Raw genomic sequence first — 12,588 nt, forward strand, 5'->3', positions numbered from 1 at the left:
GCTGTACAGAAAAACCCTGTTTCGAGAAAGAAAAAAAAAAAACAACTGAGAGATTAAAGTATTAGAGGAAGCCAAAGTATAACACCCCAAAATATAGGACCCCCTAAAATGCCTTTTCAGAGCCAAGAGTTTTTTGTTTGTTTGTTTGTAGAACATAATTTTAATATTCAACAAACAGAATAATTATTTTAAGATATATTTTGTTGTTATGACTCCCTTTTCATTTCTGATTTTATTAATTTGGATACTGTCTCTGTGCTCTCTGGTTAGTTTGGCTAAGGGTCTATCTATCTCAAGAACTAGCTCCTGATTTTTCTCAAAGAACTAGCTCCTGGCTTGGTTGATTCTTTGTATAGTTCTTTTTGTTTCTATTTGGTTGATTTCAGCCCTGAGTTTGATTATTTCCTGCCATCTACTCCTCTTGCATGCATTTGCTTCTTTTTGTTCTAGAGTTTTCAGGTGTGCTGTCAAGCTGCTAGTGTAAGCTCTCTCCAGTTTCTTTTTGGAGGCACTTAGAGCTATGAGTTTTCCTCTTACCACTGCTTTTGTTGTGTCCCATAAGTTTTGGTATGATGTGTGTTCATTTTCATTAAATTCTAAAAAGCCTTTAATTTCTTTCTTTATTTCTTCCTTGACCAAGTTATCATTGAGCGGAGCCTTGTTCAGCTTCCATGTGTATGTGTGCTTTCCATTGTTTTTGATGGCATTTAAGACCAGCCTTAGTCCATGGTGATCTGATAGGGTGCATGGGATTATTTCAATCTTCTTGTATCTGTTGAAGCCTGTTTTGTGACTAATTATATGGTCAGTTTTGGAGAAGGTACCATGAGGTGCTGAGAAGAAGGTATAGTCTTTTGTTCTAGGATGAAATTTCTATAGATAGCCATTAAATCCATTTGGTCTATAACTTCTGTTAGTTTCACTGTGTCTCTATTTAGTTTCTGTTTCTGTGATTTGTCCATTGATGAGAGCGGGATGTTGAAGTCTCCCACTACTATTGTGTGTGGTGTACACACACAGACACACATGTTCACTCATGAATGCACACACACAGAGACAAATACATTCACTTATGAATGCACATATGCACAGATACACATATTCACTCATGAATGTACACAGACTCAGAGACACACATTCACTCATGAATGCATATATGCACACACAGAGACATACACATTCACTCGTGAATGCACATATGCACGCACACACACACACACACACACACACACACACGAATGGCAAATACCCCTTCATACCCTCTCACTCTATCACAACTTCACACGGGTCTTACCTTTGTCTTTTGATGGCTGAGAAGGAACTTGAGGGGTCCCTGGGGACTGTGACTGTCTTCATGGCTTCAGCAGGTCCCCCTGGGTATGGTACCTCCATGTGTCCTGCCTGCCTTTGGCCTCACAACTTGGGGCTCTTGCATCCCACACCTGGTAATGCTCTTTCCTCGTGGCCCTGCCTTCACCCATACCTGTTGCTGATTCCAGCTCAAGGACAGATCATTCACTCTGCCAAGCCTGACTCAGAAAGACCTCCGCAAAGCATGTGATTAACAAGGGACCTGGCAGGGTTTGGGAGAACAATGCTCTGTAAAGGCAGTCTGCAGAGGAAGTCTACGCTCCCTCTTAAGTCTCAACATGAGGCAATGTCCACACCACGTGCTCATCCCCTTGTTCTCCGAATTCTGCCTACATCTTTTTACTGAGGGCCTACTGTGTACCAGGCATCTGTTGAACACCTGGATGCACCAAGACAATGAATGAGAAATCCAGGACAACGTTCAGACCACTACCCTGAACCCAGGGCCAAGTTGATCCTGAATAGGTCAGCTCTTGCCCTGTGTTCATACTAACTGCCCCTGCCCCTGCAACAGAGAGGGCACACAGGTTGTGCATCTGTTTCTGGGAGCTTTAAAACAGATGAGAGCTCCACCGTGCCCTTTAGAATGCACAGAGGTCAAAGTTCACACTCTACTGACACCTGGACCTGGCAATAATAGTGGCTGGTAGCTAGTGAGAGAGGCACCATGGAACCCACTCACAAACCTCAACATCACCCTTTCCCTTACCCTGTTTCTTTCTTTCCCAGGTGTGGGAGGGGCAATATGGCTATAGGCGTATCTGTGTATACTCGTAAGTACACACCAGGACTCTGTAGACCCTGACATTGCTATGTACTTGCCCTATCTTCACTACAACCAAGCAAGAACACTTCTACCAAGAACCTGCCTTGAACCCCAGCTCAGGCCCACAATTCACTACAAAAGACTGGAGCCTTGCCAACCCCAGAAATCCTCTAGCCATCTAAACTATGACTGAAAGACCACGATGATTGTTAGTTCTTAGAACAAGAGGCTATTTCTGAAGGAACCTGGCCCAAACATTCCCAATTTTATAAACAGATAGAGCTGTTCTGGGAATTGATCAGCTTCTTGGTCATGGAGTGCAGAAAAGATGAATGATCTGTACCGGCCCTGCCCAGCATGAGCTCACGGGAAGAAGTCACGGGAAGAAGCTCAGTGGAATGACACAAACTCGGCCTCCATGAGCTAATTGAGTATTTTCTTCATACTGAAAAAAAAGAAGAAGAAGAAAAGATGAATAGGGCTGGAGCTGACCTTGGGGATCAGACTCTGGAACTCTTGGCTGGTGTGTTCCATAAGGTTGAGTATGTAGGCTCTGGGGTGTGTCCATCAACATCTTGTGAGCCTGATTTATGGCCAGTGATGACAAGGGAGAGAAGATACAATGACTGAAGACAAGGCAGAAAAAATAATGTTCTATGAGGTGGCAAGTCCATTTGGGAAAGGGGCAAAACACCGATGGGAGTTGGTTTCTCCCAGAAGCAGCACCTAGACAAACCAGAGTGAACCCCACACTCTAACCCAAAGCCGTAGTGAGATACTCCAGGTACCAGTCATGACCTCAAAGGTCAAGAGGTTGAAAAACTGACAGCCAAAGGTCATGGTGGACCCTAAAAGGCTTTCTGCACCTTGACCCACCCATCCTTAATAACAAAACCTCCTGATGCAGGGAAGACCATAAAATCCCACTGTGATTCACGATTCGCGGTAAGAAGTTAACTGAAACTCTCAACCATCGACAAGAGCATGCTTTGCAGAAAATGCAAGGGGAAAGCCTTGATAGAGGCTGAAGTGACAGTCATGGCCATTGCGGGGTGGGATGAGAAGAGCCCAGCCAGGAGTGATCTTCTTCTGTGCCCACTAAGGGCAGGAAACTCTCCATCCATGCTTGACCCGCCTTAAAGGCCTCAGAGCCAGGGAGAGATGGCCACTCTGGGACATATGCCCAGAGTCCTGGATGAAGTCATCACCGTGTGCTGTTATTCTAGTTTTTAAAGGAAAAATTCCCTCTTGAGACCAGGGACCATTGCCAAATTGCTTGGTTACCACAAGTGTGTTTGTAGTCATATTTACAAACTCCATCTATCTCCTGTCCCTGTGTTCATCACCAGAAACCATCTTGGTTCCTTTCCCAGGCCCTGGTTTTCAGATCAGACAGCCTGAGGCTGACTTAAAAACTACTGCTGTCTGGGAGCTGCACATTAATAAGAATGTCCCCCTATCGTGGCCACCATCATTTCCAGTAGCTAAACTAGGTACTGCAAGCCATGTTTCCATCTTCTTGTTCCTCACATTGTGCCAATATCCTTTGACTGAGCATGTACCATGTGCTAGGCCTCTGCTGGGCATCTAATGCAATGATTCCATGCATTTCAACATATGTTATCCTTCATATAAGTCTATGGAGAAGATGCAAATGCCCTCATCGACAGAAGAAGCAGCTAGACTCACAAAGCACTTTAAATAATGTGTTGAAGGCCTGGGGAGAGGGCTCCATCAGTTAAAATGCTTTCTGGACAATCATGGAAATCATAGTTCAATCCCCAGTGCCCAAGGAAGAAAGTGGCACACAAGGCACCTTAAAAGGCCAGCAATGGGGAGGTGGAGACAGGAGGATTCCTCAGGCTCACCAGCCAGCCAGTCTACCTAAATTAGCAAGCTCCAGGTTGAGTAAAGAAGCCTGTTTCAAAAACTTAAGGTGAACAGTAATTGAGGAAGGCATCTGATGTGAACATCTGGCCATCACATGCACACAAATACACATACAAACATATCTATACACATGTATACAAGAGCACACACTACACATACACACACATACACACATACACACACATGTAATATGGCCAATGTCATACTGCTCCTAAGTGTGGGGAACCATATTTGAATTCCAAAAGTCTGATCCCAAATCTCATGCTAACCAATCAACCAATCAACCCTCCCAGCCCAGGAGTGAGCTAGTTACATCACCAGCTCAATGCTGCGTATGATGACAGGATGAAGATAGACACGGGGAACCACAGGATACACACAGGTACCAACCTCTCCTGTACTGAACAAACAACGTCCCCAATTTGTCTCCTTGACCTTGAAGTCCTCTACACCATCACGGCTACATCTCACATGTGCCAAGAGTTTAAGACCCACCTTGAACACACTACAGTGAACGAAAGGAAACCAGTGCCCATTCTGATCCACATGGACACAAGAGTTCACAACTTGCCATGCAGTTGTGAATTTGTGCCTGCTGGGAAGAAGGGATTGGTAATGCCAAAGGGAAACCATTGAAGGTGGCAATCTGGGATCCTGAAGGCCTCTAAGATTTCCTACTCCATCTGTCATTGAAGTCTCGCTATAGGTCTTTCCTTTACTCCTGCCCATGCTCTATATGTAGCTATGACCTCACAGCATTGGCTCAGCAAGCAACCAGGAGCATCTTCATGGACCCATGTCCTGGTGCAGGCTCTGGTAGACCACCCGTGGTGATGTCGACACTGTAGTAAGCCATAGAAAGGAAACAACCTGCTCCCATGAAAACAGTGCAGAAGTACACCTAATAAAGGAAATAAGCCCCTAAATGCTCAAATATAAACCCCTTTCTTAGGTTCAGAGAAGGATACTGAGAAAGGCCCCTGTCCCAGGTGACAGTGTCTATTACACATAGATGTAGAGTGGAGAGGAATAAGAACCCGGCAGGCTGCAATGGGGCTGTGATCCAAAGCAGTCCACAGATGTATCACTAAGAAGGTGAAGGAAACACGAGAGAAGGCAGAATGAACAGCCTGGGGCAGGAGTATGTATGACATGCCAAATGCCCCAAGTGTGATGTGGGCATCACCCCTGCCTCTGTGCACACAATGCTCTGGAATTGGGGCAGCAAACAGCTGGGGCATTATGCAGTTAGGCCAAGCTGCATCTGAAACCTTGTTCTTCCATATGCATGCAAAATCTTCCATCTGTCTGAGTTTTCCCAGCCCTCTAAACAGGAAGCTATAATACTTGCAGAGCTGAACAGAGGAACTGGCAATTTATCTGCAATGTTTAGAGGAGAAGAGACTCAGTTTCTCCAGTATCCTGTAACCTAAACAGAAGATCCCCTGGCTTTCTGTGGCCACACACACGGGCACACTTTATTCCAGGACTAATAATATGACTGCAACATCACCTGACACTAGAGGAGAAACATTGCCAGCTGTCTCACTGAGACATCTAGGATATGATGAGATTGGATTTAGCTCCTGCCCTACTGACCACAGAAAGCCATGGGTTAGGCAGAGAAGTCAAGTGAGTTAGTTCACAGTAATGGGGTGGGATTCAAGAGAAGGTCCCTGCAGAGAACAGGCCCCTATCAGCCGCCCTGGCTGCTTCTGTATTCTTCCTGCCCTGGAAATCAGTGAACAAGCTGTGCAAAAATCGGCCTCCACCAAGGCCAGAGTCTTACCTAGCACCTACAGAGAAGAGCCTGAGCTTCTTTAGCTATAGGAGGTGAGGCAGTGGGGGTGGGGGTGCTGTGCAAAGGGCTGACCGCCAGCTGGATGCAGGCCTGGACCAGCTTGCCATGCCTGTGGTGGGGATGTTCAGGAAGACAGAGCTCTGAATGGAAAGGGTGGAGAGGAGACAAAATAAAACAGAATAAAATAAAAATAAAACAACCTCATTACCAACTCAGCTAAAGGCCAACCCCATTTATGGCCAACTAGGACTCTTCTAATTTGGTTGGCATGTCTTATTTTAAACTCATTGAACAGTTTATTCCCAGACTATCCCAGGGCTGTGTCTACACAGTCAGAGATTCATAGAAATTCTGAGGTGGAGGAACATTTGAGGTCACTCTGACCAACTCCCTACTTTCTGGGACTTTCTGAGGCCTGGAGGTTGAAGGACAGTTGAAGACCATTATCCTGCCAGTGTAGAGATGGAATTAAAATGCCTTTGCTGCCTTGTAATCTAAGTTTCTCCTGCTTCCCAGAGATAAAAGAATCCATGGCTGAATCAGTCTGGCCAGACAGCTGAGTGTGTCAAGGAGCTTGTCACCAAGCCTGATGACCTGAGTTTGATCCCCAGGACCCACAGGATAGAAGAATGAGCCAACTCTCACGAGTTGTCCTCTGACCTCCACACACATGTACATTGACATATACATGCACATAATAAATAAATAATAGATATATAGATGATAGATGGATAGATACATACATACATACATATATACATACACAGATGATAAATAGATGGGTAGGTAGATAGATAGATAGATAGATAGATAGATAGATAGATAGATAGATGCAATAAAAAAGGGAAAGTGTCTATGACTAAATACCACTGGTATGTTTGTACTAAATACAGTGTGCCATGGGGACAAATGTCTGTAAATATCTCACTCTTCTCTGCTTTCCTAATAATGGCTTCTTTATCTCTTTCCACAGTCATACCCTTGGATATTCTTTTCACTGCCTTCCATTCTCCTCTCATAAAAGAATCCCATTTATTTGTAGATGCCTCTTCCGCCTTGGAAAGTGTCTACTGCCAATCACCCTCTGACCTTAGAGTGCATGGTAACACCCAGGACAGCAGCTGGCAAGCGAGTGGCCATGTGATGTGATGATGTGACGTCCATTTCATGCTGAACACAAGAGAGAGCTGAGTTGAAAGAACAATTATAGCTACATACTCTCTGCTAGTCTCCATCACTCACTCTCTAAGAATGGTTTGGGCAACGTCTTCTGGGCTGAGTGGCCTGTGACTGAACTCTTGGCATCCTCCTCCCAGCATTCCTACATGTATTCAATTTTCTGCTCTGGTGACTAATCTTATGCAATATGGTAAAGCAAACATAATCCATCCAAAGAGAGATTGGGGGACTCAACATTCTACAATAGCTCCCAAGATACACCCAATCACCGGGCCTCCATCCCTCGGAAGGAGGCTGCGAGCAGCACCACAAAGCAGGCACACACAGCACAAGTCCCTAAGAACCTGAATCCTTGCCATTCTATTTATTCTGAAGACTCTGAGAAAGCTCAGTGAACTCAGCAAAGACAGGGAACAGGGAAGGATGCTTAAGGAGGTACTTGCCAAGCAAGGAGTAGGGAGTGGGCATGCAGACAGCAGTAACCCTATAGGCAGCAGAGTAAGCAAGAGCCAGCAAAGGGCGTGTATAGACATGTGCAGGATTTAGTAGAGATAGAACATGAAACCTGAGATGTGAAGATGAAGGAGATGAAGCTGAATGGCCAGATACAGGCTGGACTGGGAAGATCATCATCTACCAAGCAGAGCAACTTGAACCTGGAGGACAGGTCTTAACTAACCTAATCCTGAGTTCTGGAAAAGGGATTCTCTGAATCCCCTGAGTCCTCCTCAGAATATCTGTGTCTATATACTTTTCCTAAATAAATGTTTCAAAGAATCCGTGACTCCCAAAAGTTTCAGATCAACTTCCAGAGGGTACGAGAATCCATTGGGTTTTTACTTCCTTCCCATGAGTTAAGCTTTAAGACCCATAGTATTTATGCTTTCTTGTTAAAAAAAAATTTGATAAGAAATATTTTTAAAACATGCTCAGGCTTGTGGGGTAGGTCAAGGATATATAGAAATAGATACCAACAAGGCATGGTGGTATATACTTTTGACTCCAGCCCTTGAAGACAAGGACAGGTGGATCGCTGTAAGTTCTGGGTCAACCATAGTAAGACCCTGTCTGAAAAGATGTGAGAAGGTAAAAATAGCTACTCACAATTATTCAGATGAATATGAGAACAGTAACAAGATCACTGAAGAAAAAATGCAGCCAGAGACTGTGGCCCCTCCCCCCAAGATCAGCATCTAGAGGTGAAGGAAGACTGAACATATGAAGCCGATGAAGGAGGAAGTAGTCCAGGGAGTTGAAGGGATCAAAAGTCCAAATTAGATGCTGAGAAGGATGGGGCCACAGACCAAATGCTGTCAAAAAAGAAACCCAGGGAGACCTTAGAACCACTAATTGGGCTTTGTGACAATGAGGTTACTGGCCACCTTGGCTGGAATAGCAGCGTCTAGGCCAGCAGGAAGAACGGTTATGGGTCTGTTTGCAAAGTGTTGAAGGAAAACCAATGAGTGCGAGAGGCAAGAAATCGTCGTGGATGCAGCAGAAACACGAGGAATGCTTTTTGTCTTGCCTTCAGTATAGAAAAGTCTTGAGCCTATTGGTAGTCAGAGAACAGACAAGCAGATGGGGGCTACAGGTCTGAGAAAGAAGGGAGGATGGGAAAACCTATACCTGTGAGGAAACAGTGCATGTGGTACAAAGGTTAGCTGTCTCTGAGGACTGATGTGTTTCTGAACCACATAGGGTTCTACCGTGATGCTGCCAACAGTAACAACTGATGAGGTGAGGTGAACCTCCAATGGCCCCATACTTCAGAGTGAGGCATGGTGGCATGGAGGGCTCTTCCTCCCCCAGGAGAGGACCTCTAACCACTTCTTTCTGTGGTTTTGAAAACAAGCGAATCTGTTGATCATGGTAGGTTCTAAGGGCCTGCAGTTGGCTGATAACCACACACTCTTGCATCCAATGCTGAGTTTTTCACAGCTCAGGGCTAATGCCCAGAGAACATATCCAGCTATGTCTGCCAAAGGTCAACTTGACAGTTAATGTTTCATTTCTTCATCATTGGTCAGGAGTAAAGAGTGGACACACCCATTGGCTTTGTACAGAGAGTTGGGTGGAGCATAGGAGCTCACATCTTGGAAAAGAAAGGCAGAAGTGAGTGACTTGAATGAATTATACAAGTGGACCAAAGGGAGAGGGAAGAAAAAATGATAAAATTTTCCAGGAATGAAGTTAAAAAATAGAATCACATAGACACAGAGGCTGAAGATTCAAGATCTCGCTCAACCTTGAGAAGTATAACCATGAGAACAGCTTCTCTCTAAAGCCAGGGGAGTGTGTGTCCATTGCCACACTCTCAGATGTGTCATTTGTCACATTATATCTGAAGAAAGTCTTTGTGTCTTTAAAGTAAAAGTCAGGAAAGAAAAAAATTAAAGAAAGTGGACAGAAAATGTTGACTGTTTTAAAAGGAGAAGAACAGGAAAACAAAGGCCCCTGAGAGATTCTATGAGCATCTCAGAACTTTTTAATGAGTAACAGTGTTCAAAAGCGGCCAAAAAGTGAAGAAATTGAAGAAAATAGCAGAAGATTGGAAGATCTCCCATGTTCCTGGATCAATAAGATTAATAGAGTAAAAATGCCCATCCTACCAAAAGCAATCTACAGATTCAAAGCAATTTTCAGGAAAATTCCAATACAATTCTTCACAGAATTTAAAAGGAGAACTTTTAACTTAATATGGAAAAACACAAATATACAAGATAACTAAAACAATCCTGAATGATTAAAAAATGACTGGAGGTATTCCCATTGCTGATCTTAAATTATAGTAAGTGATTATTTCCCTAAATTATAGTAAGTGATAATTATAGTAAGTAATTATTCCACTTGGCTAATTCATTCAAGTATAAAAAAGTATTAAAAAACTGCATGGTATTGGCACAAAAGTAAGCATGTTGATCAGTGGAACAGAACTGAAGATTCAGAAATAAGTCCATGTACCTGATTCTTTTTTAATGAAGAAGTCAGAAATACATGTTAGAAAAAAAGACAGCGTCTTCAACAAATGGTGCTGCTCAAACTGGATGTCTGTATGTAGAAGAACAAAGACAGATCCATACTTACTACCCTGCACAAAACTCAGCTCCAGATGGATGGAAGACCTTGATGTAAGACCACATACACTGAATCTGATAGGAGTCAGGAATAGCCTAGAACCCAGCCCAGGAAAAGACTTTCTGAACAGAACACAGCACAGGCAGTAAGATCAATGATAAACAGGATCTCATAAAACTGAAAAGCTGCTGTGAAGCAAAGGGCATGATCATATGGACAAAATAGCAGGCTACAGGATGGGATTTTTACCAACGACACATCCAATAGAAAGTTAATACCCCAAATACTTAAAGAACTCAAAAGAACTGAACATCAGGATAACAAATAATCCAATTTTAAAATGGGGTACAAACCTAAACAGAATTCTCAAAAGAGGAAATTCCAATATTCTGAGAAGCATTTAAAGAAATGGTCAACATCCTTAGTCTTTACAGAATGCAAATCAAAACTACTTTGAGACGCCATCTTACATGAGTCAGAATGCCAAAAATCAATAAAAACATGTGACAGCTTATGATGTTGAGAATGTAGAATAAGGGGAATGCTCATCCATTGCTGGCTGGAGTGTGAACTTGTGTAGACACCATGGAAGTCAGTGTGATGGTCCCCCAGAAAGACAGGAACTCAACTGTTTAAAGATTCAGCTATTCTACTCTTGGGCACATACCCAAAGGACACTTTGTCCTACTACAGAGACACTTGTTCAACTATGTTCATTGCTGCCCCATGTATAATAGCCAGATATCAGAAACAACCTGTCTGTCAACAGATGAATGGATAAAGAAAATATGGTACATTTACACAATAGAATATTACTCAAGAATTAAGAAATGAAATTATGAAAATTTCAGGTAAATGAATAGAACTAGAAAAAATCATCCTAAGTGACATAACTCAGACCTAGAAAGATAAATAATACAATATGTATTCACTTATATGCGTATGTGATTGTTTGAATAAAAATGGCTCCCATAGGCCCTTATGGAGTGGCACTATTAGGAGGTGTGGCCTTGTCGGAGGACCTGCAGCTTTGTTGGAAGAAATATGTCACTAGGGGATGGACTTTGAGGTCTCAGAAGCTCAAGCCTAGCCAGTGTGTCATTTCCTGCTCCCTGCAGATGCAGATCCTTCTCCAGCACCACATCTGCCTGGATGCTGCCATGCTTCCCGCCATGATGATAATGGACTAAACCTCTGAAGCTGTAAGCCAGCCCCAGTTCAATGCTTTTCTTCATAAGCGTTACCGTGGTCAACGGTGTCTCTTCACAGCAATTAGAACCCTAAGACATTGTGGGTGCTAGCTGCTAAGTCATTGATAAGCAAACGGCAATCCATAGGACCACAGAGTTTAGGTAGCGAGTAAGGGAGTAGGGGTAAGTGATAGATCTCCCTAGAAAGGGGGAATAGAATAGGTAGTGATGGACAGACAGAGGTGGGGGTGAGGATTGGAGCAGGAGGATGAAACAAAGACGAGAAAGGAAGGAGGGGTGAGGGAGGGAATTCTGGGAGGGACAGCTAAAACTAAGGGCCATTGTGTGTGTGGGGGGGGTGTCATATGGAAACCTAATACAGTAGAAGCTTCCGAGGATACATACATCTTGAAGGCAATCTAAATGAAATTGTCAAATAAGAGAGACAACCCCTCCGGGCAGTGGTGGCGCACGCCTTTAATCCCAGCACTTGGGAGGCAGAGGCAGGCGGATTTCTGAGTTCGAGGCCAGCCTGGTCTACAGAGTGAGTTCCAGGACAGCCAGGGCTATACAGAGAAACCCTGTCTCAAAAAAACCAAAGAGAGAGAGAGAGAGAGAGAGAGAGAGAGAGAGAGAGAGAGAGAGGGAGGGAGAGCCCCAACTAGACATCTTTCATTACCAACTAATGTTTCCAGTACCAGAAGTAGGGTTACATTTAATCTTGTTCTTGACCAAAGGGGTCCCATAGGAACCCCTAAACAACCAGAATCACTATCCAGGTTACTGGGTGCTCTCTATAAACTGACCGTAAGGCCCTATTGCTGAAGATCACACCTGAGTTCAAGGCCAGCCTGGACTCTAGTCTAAATGAATGTGTTTCTGACAAATACATTAAAGATTAATATTTAAGATAGGTTAAAAAGTACAGTTCTGTTCATTTTACTCTAGATTTGTGGAATCAAAGCATTAAAAGAGATAACTTTATCTAATCTGAAAGAGAGAGAGAGAAGTTCTTCCAGTTTGATTCTGTTTGTTATCTTCAGTTTCTCAAGAGACGAGCATACCAAATTTTAGGACCAGATAAGAAAGCTTAATTTCATTTTAAAAGAATGAAGAGTCAAAAATAGAGCTAAAGGAGAGGTCTAGAGTTTAACAGTCCTGAATTTTAGACCACAACAGTATAACCAAAATGAATAAGCAAGGACTGGTGTGCCCAGGTGGCAGAGTGCTGCCCAGCCCGCAAGGAGGCCCCAGGTTCAACGCTCAGCACCCGGAAAGAATAGAGGCACGACTGTGAGGAAGGTACAGAGGATCTG

The sequence above is a fragment of the Mastomys coucha genome, unplaced genomic scaffold (genome assembly GCF_008632895.1).
Source record: "Mastomys coucha isolate ucsf_1 unplaced genomic scaffold, UCSF_Mcou_1 pScaffold5, whole genome shotgun sequence".
NCBI lineage: Eukaryota > Metazoa > Chordata > Mammalia > Rodentia > Muridae > Mastomys > Mastomys coucha.